The 14190-nt window shown below is 46.2% G+C and overlaps 1 long non-coding RNA gene across 1 annotated transcript in view; it reads right to left on the bottom strand.

Moving 5' to 3' along the window:
- The window catches only part of LOC140631449 (uncharacterized), a 35806-nt gene extending 23352 nt beyond the window's left edge, over window positions 1–12454 (bottom strand). Inside the window, exons 1-2 of the long non-coding RNA XR_012029001.1 lie at window positions 12389–12454; window positions 313–1057 (exon numbers count right to left, since the gene is read on the bottom strand). This is a non-coding gene — a long non-coding RNA (uncharacterized lncRNA). The remainder of the gene's footprint in view (window positions 1–312; window positions 1058–12388) is intronic.
- Between the last annotated feature and the right edge of the window lie 1736 nt (window positions 12455–14190).

Raw genomic sequence — 14190 nt, 5'->3', positions numbered from 1 at the left:
CTAACTGCAAACCTAATCACAACCCTAACACTAACCATAACCCTAACCCCAACTCCTAACATCCTGCCCTAATCCCTAAGCCTAAACCCTAACCCTAACTCTAAATCCTGTCCCTAACACTAACCCTAACCCCTTTCCCTAATCCCTAACCCCCAGCCTAACTCCTAACCATTGACCCTTACCCTTATCCCTCACGCTATCCTCTAATCTGTAACCATAAGCATAATCACTAAACCCTAACATCTAACCTAACTTAACCACCAACTGCCTCCCCTCCCCTGACCCTACCATTCATTCTACCCATTCACTTACCCTGTGGTTCTGAGTAGTCCCTTCTGATGTGGACGTGGCCCCCAATGGCACCTCCAGAGTCCTCCAGGGGGTCCTGAGGAAGCCAGGATCCTGTGAGTGTGGATGTGGCCCCACGTGTTCTTGGGTCATAGTCAGCGGGTCCTGAGGACACGGGTCTCCTGTCACTGTGGACTATGCCTCACATCCTCTGGAAGCCTCACAGCAGGTCCTCAGGAGGCCGAGGGCTCCTGTCAGCCTGGACATGGCCCCATGGCCCCCAGAAAACTCACTGCGGGTCCTGAGGGGGCTGTGGGCTCCTGTCAGCATAGACGCAGCCCCATATGTCCTGAAGCCAAAGTGCTGATCCTAAAGAGGCTGGAGACTCCTGTCAGTTTGGATTCGGCACCCACATTTTTCTTACGCCTCACCACAGGCCCTGACAAGGCTGGGGTCTTCTGTCTGCATGGAAGCATCCTCATATTTCCCCAAGTCTACACCGGGGGTCCTGAGGACGTCAGCGTCCTGTTGTTTGGGAGTGGCCCCCAGTCCTCCCATAGCCTCACTGCAGAATCTGAGGAGGCCAGGGCTCCTGACACCATGGATGCGGCCCCCACCTTCCAGAAGACTCAAATTATGTCCTGAGTGGCCCGGGAGCTCCTGCCAGAGTGGACGCAGCACCACAGCTTCCTGAAGCCTCCCTGCAGGTCCTGAAGCGGCCCAGGTGTTCCTGTCAGGGTGAATGCGGGCCCACATCTATCCTGGGAATCTGAGCAATCAGATGGGCAGAGAAAAAAACACTTTGACTCGCTCTTCGTCTTATAAAGAGAAAGGACAGCTTTTCTATGTACAAAGTCAGTTGTCAAGATAGCCTTAGGGAATAAGAGTTGCAGCATCAAATCCCGCTGCACAGCTGGGACGCCCGAGCCCCAGGTCTTCCTGATCCCAAATCCCTGGGCCTGTCCCCCAACACAAGCTGCCAGGCTGAGATCATTAGCAATTGCTCTCTTAGGAGCTCTAGGGAAGGGGGAAGGAGCTAGATAGGATGGGAAGGGACACAAGGAGGCCGAGAAAATGAAGGCCTTTCCACTGTAAGTTCAGCATTCCACAAGTACAGCCATCCCAGGCCCCTGTGAAGAAGAGCTGAAATTTACATTACTTCAGTTACAGGAAAATAACAAAAGTTTACAGCTTAATACCCTGGAAAGCCCCACAATAGAATAAAAACTGAGCCCAGGCCAAGTGCAGGAAGCCCCTATTAGAATGAGAATAGATCTCAATGCCTTTGAAGGCCCCATATCAAAATGTAAACAGAACTTGAGGGGGATCCCTGGGTGGCACAGCGGTTTGGCGCCTGCCTTTGGCCCAGGGCACGATCCTGGAGACCCTGGATCAAATCCCACGTCGGTATCCCGGTGCATGGAGCCTGCTTCTCCCTCTGCCTGTGTCTCTGCCTCTCTCTCTCTCTCTCTCTCTCTCTCTCTGTGACTATCATAAAAAAAATAAAATCTTAAAAAAAAAAAAAAAAAAGAAGTTTAAAAAAAAAAGAACTTGAGGAATTGCTCCAACCCTTCGGGAGTACCCCGAGACCAACTCTTAAAACTAAGCTAAAACCCACCTCAGGGTCCAAGTCCCTGCTCTGCTCTGTCGGGTATACTTGGACACAAGCTCAAGCTTGTAAATAAACTCTCATGTGTTTGCCTTGGTGTCAGCTTCTCGGTGGTTTCTCGGATTAGCAATCTTGGGCATAACAGTCTGAGATAAAAAAACAAAACCAAAAGAAGCTCGGACACAGGTAGAGTGAACGCAGGGTTCTGGGGGCTTGGCCGCTCTTCTGTGGAGGCCCCAGCAGACTGGGGTGGGGGATGCTCTGCCCCAGAGCCAGAGGACCCAGAGACCCCACCCGCATCCCGCCTATCAGGGCCAGGTCTCAGGAACAGGGCAGCACAGCCCACTGAGCCCAGAGGCGCTGACGCCCACCCCGCCTCTGACCCGCGCAGGTGCATCTCCCAGGCAGATGTGCACCTGACAATCAGCGCCATGGCCCATCCCCAGACCCCACACAGAGCATTCGTTGCCACCAAGTTGTTGGACCACTGTGGCTGCAGAGCTTAAGGTCTGCCTGGAAAGTAGGGTCTAGATTCCTTTGTACTTTGTGCTCTTTTTTCATTTATTTTCTTTGATTCTTTTTTATTAATTACCTTATTTTAATTTCTATGTATGTACCTTATATATTTCTTATTTTTGCTTTCATAGTACTTTAATTGTGATTCTTAATTTTTTTTCAATTTATTTATGATAGTCACAAACAGAGAGAAAGAGAGAGAGAGAGAGAGAGAGAGAGAGAGGCAGAGACACAGGCAGAGGGAGAAGCAGGCTCCATGCACTGGGACCCCGACGTGGGATTTGATCCAGAGTCTACAGGATTGTGCCCTGGGCCAAAGGCAGGCACTAAACCGCTGCGTCACCCAGGGATCACTTTAATTGTTTCTATTTTGGGATTTAGAATCTTTTAACAAGCAGGCCAAAATAATCTGGGTTTTTTTTTGTTTTGTTTTGTTTTTTGGGGAGGAGTGCAGTTGTTATTGTTTTTCTTGTTTTTTCTTTTTCTTCCTTCTTTCTTTTCTGGAAAATATAATGAGATGGAGAAAATCACCTCCATAAAATAACATGAGGTCTACTCACAGCCAGGAAGTTCATCAATACACATATATGATGTCTAAATACAGTTTAAAACAATGATTATAAAGACAACAGCTGGGCTAGAAAAAGAGCACAGTAGAAAACTAGAGAAACCTTTACTGTAGAAATAAAAGAACTAAAATCTAGTCAGGCCAATGTTAAAAATGGTATAACTGAGATGCAGTCCCAAGTGGAAGCCTTCAAAACAAGAATGGTTATGGACCACAGAGACAGACGTAGGGAAGTCATCCACTTATTAAAACAATAACATTCATACCATAGGAGACTCAGAAGAGGAAGAGAGAGAAAAGGTGGGCCTTTCTCAGACATTAGAAACAACAAATACCCACCATTTGCTTCAAAGTGGATGGAACTGGAAGGTATTTCGCTGAGTGAAGTAAGTCAATCGGAGAAGGACAAACATTGTATGTTCTCATTCATTTGGGGAATATAGATGATAGTGAAGGGAATATAAGGGAAGTGAGAAGAAATGTGTGGGAAATATCAGAAAGGGAGACAGAACATAAAGACTCCTAACTCTGGGAAATGAACTAGGGGTGATGGAAGGGGAGGAGGGTGGGGGTGGGGGTGAATGTGTGACGTGTACTGACGGGCTGAGCACTGGGTGTTATTCTGTATGTGGGCAAATTGAATACCAATAAAAGTAAATTTATTACTAAAAAAAGAAAAAGAAAGAAAAAGTGGCATCTGGGTGGCTCAGTCACATAAGCTATTGTCTTAGGCTCAGATCATGATCCAATTCCCAAGGCAGGCTCCCTGTTTGCAGGGAACCTGCTTCTCCCTCTACATCTGCCCCTCTCGCTCTTGGTTTTTCTCTCCTCTCTCTTTCAAATAAATAAATGACATCTTTAAAAAGAAACAAACAAACCCAGAAGGAAGAGAAATCTCCCATGTAGAAGAATTTCAAAGAAGTTGTACAGACATTCCACCCTCAAGTTGATTAGCATAGCCTCCCACTCATATGTATGGAATACACATAGTAACTTCCTTCTACAAAATAGAATATGAAAATGTGTATATAAAAATGATAATATAATAATAATAATAATCACTTTACTACGGAGAAAGCTGACAAACACTACCTCAGCAAGATGATCAGATTGATACCAAGACTGATAAATCATGTTGATAATATCTATCCTTTATATGATATAATTAAAATGGCAGTATATCTCTTTATATAATCCACAAAAAGAGTTTAATCATGAGATAACAGACATTTCCCAACTGAGGTAAATTTTACAAAATACTCTACTTCTCAAAGTGTTCCAGTTCAACGACAACAAGGAAAGGCAGAAAGACTGTCACAATCCAGAGGAGCCTAAGAAAACATGAGGACAAATGGAATGGGATATGAGGGATGGTAACTTAGCAAAAACTAAGGAAATCTGAATAAAGTATGGTCTTTGGTTAATGCAACTATTTTAATATTGATTCAAGGCTAATATTTGTACCTTCCTAATATACCACCAACATCATATCCCTACCCCACAACATCCACCCCCACACCATCGGCCCCCAGCAAGGACCCAGTGCAGCTGCCCCCTGTGGGACATGCTCAGCCTCCCCGGGGTTCTCTGGATACCCTGCTCCCATCAGAAGCCTGATTGTCCCATAGAGAACCCAGAGGTTGCAGGGAGGAGGGAAGGCAGAGATCCCCGAAAGGCTGGGTGTAGGTGAGTGGTGCAGAGGATACATTGGGCCCTGCCTCCGCCTACTGTCTGTCCTGGAGGGTGGCACACCCTGCACAGGACACCAGCCCCTAACCCAGAGGGACCTGGGCTGACCTGGCTCTGTGCTCTGTGGGGACTAGGTTGAATTGAGCCCCTCCCAGGCCCAACACAAAGACTAATGGGATCCAGGCCTCCATGGTCCTGGCCAGCCCTGGATTCTGGCCCCAGGCTGAGCGAGCCCTCTCACAGGTGGATGTGGCCTCCTGGGCCCTGGGCGTGCCCCACAGATCCAGGTCGCTAACCTAGGGCAGACTGGGGGATCCCGGGACACCCCAGGGTAGGGAGAGGATGGATAGGCCGGTTGGCCCCACCCAACCCCACACCAGGAGGCAGGCTCTTGCAGGTATTGGGGCCCCAGAGGGCCCAAGGCAGGTGTCCAGCTGCCCTGCGGGGCCCCAGTACAGGAGCCCATGAGCTGCAGGTCCAGGTCATCTCTGCTGTCCTCAGAACAGTCACTCAGGATGAAATCTCAGGACACATGCCCCCACCTGGAGTCCACACATGTTCCCACAATGTGGACTCTAGCACCCGCCTCTCCACACCGTGTGATTATTGCCCTCCCCTAAAGGACAGAAAGGTCTCCCTCCCCAGGGGAAGGCGCGCATTAGGCTCTGAGCCCCTTTGCTGTAAAAAGTCAATAAAGTGTTGTGTGAAAATGCACAGCCAGCCCGTTTCTGTGTCTCCCAGAACTCTATGCATGGAGTGTGGAGAGACACCCAGAGAGGAGGAGGGGGCACCATCCAGGCCCCAAACAGCCCCTGCTGGGGCGCCGCCAGGTACACAGAGCTGACATCCACCCGTGCCTTCCAGGGGCAGCCAGACGCCAGGGTCAGGACCCCACAGACTTTACTTGGACTCAGGCTGTGTCCCCTGGGCCAGGAGGGGATGGGACAGAGTGACAGCCAGGGAGCTTCAGGTCACCAGGGTCTGTGCACAGCGACCTGGGAGGTCTGTACTCCCTCTGTCCTGAGGGCCCAGGATGGCCGAGTTCCGGGGCACTTCCTCCCGTCCTCGCATCCCCGTGCCTGTGTGCCTGGGACACAAAGGGCCTGTGGGGCGGTCAGCGTGGCCCCGGAAGGGATGTCAGGACACCAGGCCCTGGTGTTGTGCCCAAGATTGTAAATCAGGGAAACCACCAAGGAGCCCACACCGATGGAAACTCCTGAGGGTTTCTTTACAAGCTGGAGCTTGGGTGTAATTTCACCAAACACAGCGGAGCAGGGACGTGGATCCCGAGACTAAGAGGCATAGCAGCTTTATAGGGGCCAGTGGCCCATGGGATATGCAGAAAGTTGCACAGTCATGATGGTCCACACGCAGGTGGCCAATTGAATTACACCTGACCAAATAGTATCCACTTGAACTGGCCTATTACTTTGGTCAGAATCGTCGCACAGTTTTGGGGGGCACAAAGCAGGGTTACATTGTTATGAGCCGATTTCCGATTAGGGTGTGCCTAGCGGCCTGACTAGGTTGTGGCAGCGCCTTAAGAAAAAAGCAGCTCATGTGAGGGTCATAGGGGAGGAGGCGGGTGTAGCACAAAATGGAATCAGTCCTGCTCTGCTTGTCCAGGGGTAGGGGATTTTTGTTAACTTTCCTGGGTCCCACACTTGCAGCTCACGAACCATGGCCACCCTCACCAGGTGGACTCACTGTGCACAGCTTGTGGTGCTGGATCTCTCACACCAGTGTGTAGAGGGCACCCTCCTCACCCTAGTGAGTAGGGGCTGGGTGAGCATGGGGCTCGCCAGAAGGCCAGGCAGCACAGGGGACTGAGAACCCCAGCCCAGACCCCAACTCGACTCCCATACACAGGCAGCAACAGGGCTCCCCACCATGGGCAGCCAGCTCCTCAGGATCTCCCCCCAGGGCGGCGCTGAGGTCTGGCTCCCTGCTGGAGAGGCTTCTGGGAGAAGAGAAACAGCAGGTGCTCAGTGGGACCCCCTGAGGACATGGGAATTTGGCCGAGTTGGACCTTCCAGCTCAGCTGACCCTCCAGTGGGAAGTCACTGCAGGAGCGAGCCCGGAGTCGGCAAGGAGAGCCCAGCTATCTGCCCAGCGCCAGCACCAGAAATGATGTTGTGCCAACCATTTCAGCATTTGGGTGACCCAGCCAGAGGATCAGATACCTGCACGTGATAGCTACATGTGATAGACACACACACACCCCAAAACCAACAGAAGTCGGAATCCCCCCCAATGTTGTCTAACAGGAGCCAGATGGTTACATACACGACACTGTTGTCACCAGTAGGATACATGGAAGATGCAATAAACCATGACTGCAGAGGTGCTAGAGATACAGAGATGTGCTTGCTGGTTTCCAACAAGGAGCACAGAGGTGCAGGAAGAATCCTACAGAGGGAGGGGAGGCCCCTTCATGGAAAGGACACCATGTCCCTGTAATGGCTACAGATGGTGAAATCTGTCCTCCTCTCTCTTAGCTTCTGGTTTTCCTCCTAAATGCCATTTTCCTCAATCATAAGACCAAAAATTTATTTTATGTTTTTAAATTCCTTTTTATTGGAGTCCAATTTGTATGAATTCTTGCTTCAGCAAGGGTGCCATTCAGGAGAGAAGGAGAGAGAAAGATTTTCTGGACAGTCAACATATCAAGGATTTCATGACCACTTAACCAGTCCAGTAAGGGATTAAGAGGGACTCTTCTAGTGGGGGAAAAAAGAGACCAAAGCAATAAAGACTAGAAAGGACCAGAGAACGTCACCAGAAACACCAACTCTTCTGGTAACACAAAGGAACAAAGTTCATATCTGTGAATAATCACTCTTAATGCTGATAGACTAAATGCTCCAATCAAAAGATATAGGGTATCAGAGTGGCTTAAAACACAGGATCCGGGATACCTGGGTGGTTCAAGGGGTTGAGCATCTGGCTTTGCTCAGTCTGTGATCCTGGAGTCTGGGATCGTGTCCCATATTGGGCTCCTGGTGGGGAGTCTGCTTCTCTCTCTCCCTAATTTTCGGCCTCTCTCTCTCTCTCTGATAAATAAAATCATCATTAAAAAAACAAGATCCATCTGTATGCTGCCTACAAGATGCTCACCTTAGACCTATAGACACCAGCAGATTGATAGTCAGGGGAGGGAAAATCATCTACCACGCTAATGGATATCAAAAGAAAGCTGGAGGACCCATACTTATATCAGACAAACGAGATTTGAAACCAAACCCTGGGGGACACCTGGTGGCTCAGTGGTTGAGCAATGCCTTCGGCTCAGGGTGTGATCCTGGGATCCCAGGATCGAGTCCCACATCACCCTCCCTTTGGGGAGCCTGCCTCTCCCTCTGCCTATGTTTCTGCCTCTGCTTCTCTGTGTATCTCTCAAAAATAAATAAATAATATATTTAAATCTCAAAAAGAAACAACAAATATTGTAAGAAGAGATGAAGAAGAGCATTATTTCATAATTAAAAAGACTATCAAGATCAAACAACTAACTATTTATGCTGCCAACATGAGTACCTAAATATAGAAACTGATTAACAACCAACGTACGGGAAATCACTGATAATAATACACTGACAGAGGATTCCAACACCCACTTATGGCAATGGACCAATCATCTATGCAGAAAATCAACAAGGGAACAATAGCCTTGACACACTGGGCAACAGGGACTCAACAGATATAGTTAGAATATTAGTTCCAAAAGGAGAATAAACATTCTGTTCAATTGCATATGGGACATTCTCCAGAACAGATCATATCAGGGCCCACAAATCAGCCCTCAACAGGTACAACAGGTACAAGAATGTTGATTTCACACCCTGTTCATTCTCAGACCAAGGCGCTATGAAACTGGAAGTCGACAGTAAGAAAACAATTGGACAGACCAAAAATACATGGAGTTTATGATCATCCTACTAGAGAATGAATGGAGCAACCAGAAAATTAAAGAGGAAATTTAAAACAAATGAAAATGAAAACATGTTTCTCCAAACCTCTGGGATGTAGCAAAGGCAGTCCTAAGAGGGAAGTACATAGCAATACAGGCCTACCTCAAGAAACAAGAAGTCTCCAATACACAACCTAACCCTACGCCTGAAGGAGCTGAAAAAGGAATAGCAAACAAAGACTAAAGCCTACAAAAGAAGGGAAAAAATTAGGATCAGAGCAGAAATAAACAATACAGAAACAACAAAACAGTAGAATGGAATAACAGAACTAAGAGCTAGTTCTTTAAAATAAGTAATAAAATGGATCAAGCCCTAGCCAGCCTTATGATGAGAAAAGAGAAAAGACCTAAATAAATAAAATCACAAATGAGAGAAGAGAGATCACAATCAACACCAGAAAAATAAGACAATTATAAGGGGATACTATGAAAGATTATACGCTAACAAACTGGGAGACCTGGAAGAAATGGACAAATCCCTAGAAATGAGCAAATGAGCAAAACTGAAATAGGAAGAAATAGAAAATGTGAACAGACCCATTACTAGCAAAGGAATTGAATCAGCAAGGCACCTGGGTGCCTCAGTGGTTGAGCATGTGTTTGGCTCAGGTCATGATCCCAGGGTCCTAGGGGTTCAAGTCCCACATCAGGCTCCCCCCATGGAGCCTCATTTTCCCTCTGCCTATACCTTTGCATCTTTGTGTCTCTCATGAATACATAAATAAAATATTTTTTTTAAAAAAAGATAAAAAGTTGAGAAAGGACCCAAATAAAATCAGATGAGAAAAGAGAAATAAAAAACAACACTAGAGAAATACAAACGATTATAAGAGAATATGATGAAAAATTATATGCCAGCAACCTAGAACCTGGAAGAAATAGATCAATTCCTAGAAATATATAACATAGCAAAAATTAAAAATGAAGAAATAAGAAATTTGAACAGACAGATAACCAGCAAAGAAATTGAATCAGCAATCAGGGTTCTCCCAACAGGAGATGCTTAGATCAATAGAACAGAATGGAAAGCCAAAACAAGATACAAACCTGTATCTATGACCCATAAAGGATAACAAGGCAGGAAGGAATATCCAATGGCAGAAAGACAGTCTCTTCAACAAACCCTAACCCTGACCCCAGGATAAGAATAAATGGTGTTGGGAAAACCAGGCAGCCAAATGAAGAAGAATGAAACTGGACCACATTCTTACACCATATATATAAAAAATAAATTCAAAATGGATGAAAGACCTAAATGTGAGACCTGAAACCAATCAAAGAAGAAAAGATAGGCAGCAACGTCTTTGACAATGGCCACTGATTTTTCTTTCTAGATATGCCACTGAGGTGAGGGAACAAAAGCAAAAATGCTACTGGGACCTCATCAAAATGAAAAGCTTCTGCAAAGTGAAGGAAACAACCAAAGCTAAAAGGCAACATACAAAATGAAAGGAGATATTGGTAAACAACACATCCAATAAAGAGTTAGTATGCAAAACACATAAAGGAAATATTAATCTCAAGATCCTAAAAACAAATTATGCAACTAGAGATGGGCAGAAAAATGAATGGACTTTGTCTCTGACAAGACAGCCAGATGGCCACCAGACTCACGGAAAGACACAAAGCGTCACCCATCATCAGGAAAATGCAAACCAAAACCACAATGATATGTCAGCTAAGAGCCGTCATAATGGCTAAAATTAACAACACAAGAAACAACAGGTGTTGGTGAGGCTTTGGAGAAAGGGTAGCCTCCTTACATTCCTGGTGGGCATGCGAACACATTTAGCCACTGTGGAAAACAGTGTGGAGGGTCCTAGAGAAGTTAAAAAAATTGGATCCCTGGGTGGTGCAGTGGTTTGGTACCTGTCTTTGGCCCAGGGTGCGAACCTGGAGACCCGGGATTGAATCCCACTTTGGGCTCCAGGGCATGGAGCCTGCTTCTCCCTCTGCCTGTGTCTCTGCCACTCTCTCTGTGACTATCATAAAAAAATTTTTAAAAAGAAGTTAAAAATAGAGCTACCCTACGATTCCAAAATTTCACAGCTAGGTATTTATCCCGAGGATAGAGAAATACTTTAGTAGATTCGAGGAAGGACACGCAGCCCACTGTTTGTAGCAGCGTTATCAACAACAGCCAGACTGTGGATACAGCCCAGATGTCCATCGACTGATGAATGGGCAGAAAGATGTGGTAAATATACACACTGCGACATCACTCGGTCATCAGAAGGGATGAAATGAATCCATTTACGGTGACGTGGAAGGAGTGGAAAGGATTTATGCTAAATGAACTCAGAGAAAGACAGATACCAAATACCATACAATTGCATTCACATGTGAATTTTGAGAACCAAACAAACTGGCAAAGGGGCGGAGGAGGCATGAGAGAAGCAAACCAAGATACACACTCTTAACCACAGAGAATAAACTAATAAATACCAGGGGAAGGTGGGGAGGATGGTGAATCAGGGGATGGGGATAGTGGAGGGCACCTGTGACCAGTACCAGGCGTTGTATCCAGGGGTCTAACCACTATGTGGTAAACCTGAAACTATATCATACTGTGTTTACAAACAGGAATTCAAGTAAAACTTTAAAATAATAATTGGTAGTATAGAGAAAACATGTGCACACAAGAGATAAAATCAGAAAGGCAACTGAAAATCCAAATAAAGAGTATTTAGAGCCACAAATCCCCTCCTTAGCTCAGCTCGGGAGAAACCTGCCATGTCTATTCTCACCCCAGCAGAAGCCAGGATTTTGATTCTCTGGAGAGGCCACTGACTTGGTGGAGTCAGGCTATCTTTGAACCCAAAACCTAAATAGAGTGCATAAAACTAAACTGCCCAAGATGCTAGGAGTCCCAGTGCAGGCACATTCCAAGACCCAAACTCTAACCATACACAGACATAAGTCTAATCCTACACTTAATCTTAATGTTAACCTGACCCTTAAACAAGACCCATCACTAATCGAAAACCAAACACAAACCCCAAGACCAAAACACATTCACGGAACCTTCATGCCAACCCTCACCCTATATCCTAAACCTATTCTAAACCCTTAACCCTGACCCCTACCTTAAATCTAACCCTAACCTCTAACCCTAACCTTAACTTAATGTACTCAAATCCTATTCCTAACCTTAACCTGTACCCTAACCCTAACCCTCTAATACTAATCCTATCTCATACCCCAAACTTTACTCTAACCTGTACCCTAAAACTAACTCCTAAACCACTCCCTATACCTATCTCTTACCCTTTTCCAAAACCGTACCCTGACCCTGACCCTGACCTGACCCTAAACCCTAAATAAATACTAATCCTATCCCTAGCCCTAACCCCTATCCTATACCTAACCCTTGCCCTAACCCTAAACCTAGCCCTAAATTTTACGCTAACCCCTAACCCTAACTCACACCCTAACACCTCACCCTAACTGCAAACCTAAGCCCAACCCTAACTGTAACCATAACCCTAAACCCACCTCCAAACCTCCTGCCCTAAACCCTAAAGCATAACCCTAACCCTAACTCTAAATACTGTCACTAACCCTAACCTCATTCCCTAATCCCTAACCCCCATCCTAACTCCTAACCACTGACCTTACCCTTATCCCTCACCCTAACCTCTAATCCGTAACCATAAGGTTAATCACAACACCTAACATCTAACCTAAGCCTAACCACCAACTGCCTCACCTCCCCTGACCCTACCATCCATTCTACCCATTCACTTACCCTGTGGTTCTGAGGAGTCCCTTCTGATATGGACGAAGCCCCCAATGTCTTGTGCTCTTTTTGTTCAGTCTCCTTATTTATTCTCTGTGATGCACCTGAGAAGGGAGTCACATCCATCATTTCCTTCCTGAATGCTCACTGTCAGGACACAGCAAACCCCACAATAGAATAAAAACTGAGCCCAGTCCAAGGGCAGGAAGCCCCTATTAGAACAGATCTCAATGCCCTTGAAGGCCCCATATCAAAATGTAAACAGAACTTGAGGAATTACTCCACCCTTCAGGAGTTCCCCGAGACCAACTCTTAAAAATAAGCTAAAACCCACCTCGGGGTCCAAGTCCCCGCTCCATTGTGTTGGGTATACTTGGACACAAGCTCGAGCTTGTAAATAAACCCTCATGTGTTTGCATTGGTGTTGGCTTCTCGGTGATTTGTGATTTCTCAGATTCACAGATTCACAATCTTGGGCACAACAGTCTGAGATAAAAAAAGAAAACCAAAAGAAGCTTCGGTGCAGGTAGAGTGAACGCAGGGTTCTGAGAGAAGCCGCGGAGACCCAGGGGCTTCGGGGTTCTTCTGTGGAGGCCCCAGCAGACTGGGGGGTGGGATGCTCAGCCCCAGAGCCAGAGGACCCAGCGTCCCCACCGGCATCCCGCCCATCAGGGCCAGGAATCAGGGAGCAGCACAGTGCCGCCCGCTGGAGCCCAGAGGCGCTGACGCCCACCCCGACTCTGACCCCCACAGGTGCAACTCCCAGGCAGATGTGCACCTGACAATCAGCGCCAAGGCCCATCCCCAGACCCCACACAGACCATTCGCTGCCACCAAGTTGCCAGACCACAGAGGCTGCAAAGCTTCAGCTCTGCCTGGAAAGTAGGGTCTAGATTCCTTTGTACTTTGTGCTCTATTTTTAATTATTTTCTTTGATTCTTTTTTATTAATTGCCTTATTTTAATTTAATGTATGTACCTTATATATTTCTTATTTTTACTTTTATGTTAGTTTAATTGTGTTTCATATTTTGGGATTTAGAATCTTTTAACAAGCAGGCCAAAATAATCTGGTGGGTTTTTTTGGAGGGCAGTTGTTATTGTTTTTCGTGGTTTTTCTTTTTCTTCCTTCTTTTTTTCTGGAAAAAATAATGAGATGGAGAAATTCTCCTCCATAAAATAACATGAGGTAGTACTCACAGCCAGGAAGTTCATCAATAAACATATATTATGTCTAACTACAGTTTAAAACAATGATTATAAAGATAGCAGCTGGGCTGGAAAAAGAGCACAGAAGCAAACTAGAGAATCCCTTACTGTAGAAATAAAAGAGCTAAAATCAAGTCAGTCCAACGTTAAAAATGCTATAACTGAGATGCAGTCCCAACTGGAAGCCTTCAAAACAAGAAAGGTTATGGACCACAGAGGCAGACGTAGGGAAGTCAGCCACTTATTAAAACAATAACATTCGTATCATAGGAGACTCAGAAGATGAAGAGAGAGAAAAGGTGGGCCTTACTCAGGCATTAGAAACAACAAATACCCACCATTTGCTTCAAGGTGGATGGAACTGGAAGGTATTATGCTGAGTGAAGTAGGACAATCGGAGAAAGACAAACATTGTATGTTCTCATTCATTTGGGGAATATAGGTAATACTTAAAGGGAATATAAGGGAAGGGAGTAGAAATGTGTGGGAAATATCAGAAAGGGAGGCAGAACATAAAGACTCCTAACTCTTGGAAATGAACTAGTGGTGATTGAGGGGAGGAGGGCAGGGTTGAGGGTGAATGGGTGACGGGCACTGAGGGGT

The sequence above is a fragment of the Canis lupus genome, chromosome 4 (genome assembly GCF_048164855.1).
Source record: "Canis lupus baileyi chromosome 4, mCanLup2.hap1, whole genome shotgun sequence".
NCBI lineage: Eukaryota > Metazoa > Chordata > Mammalia > Carnivora > Canidae > Canis > Canis lupus.
This window is presented reverse-complemented; position numbering and strand designations above follow the sequence as displayed.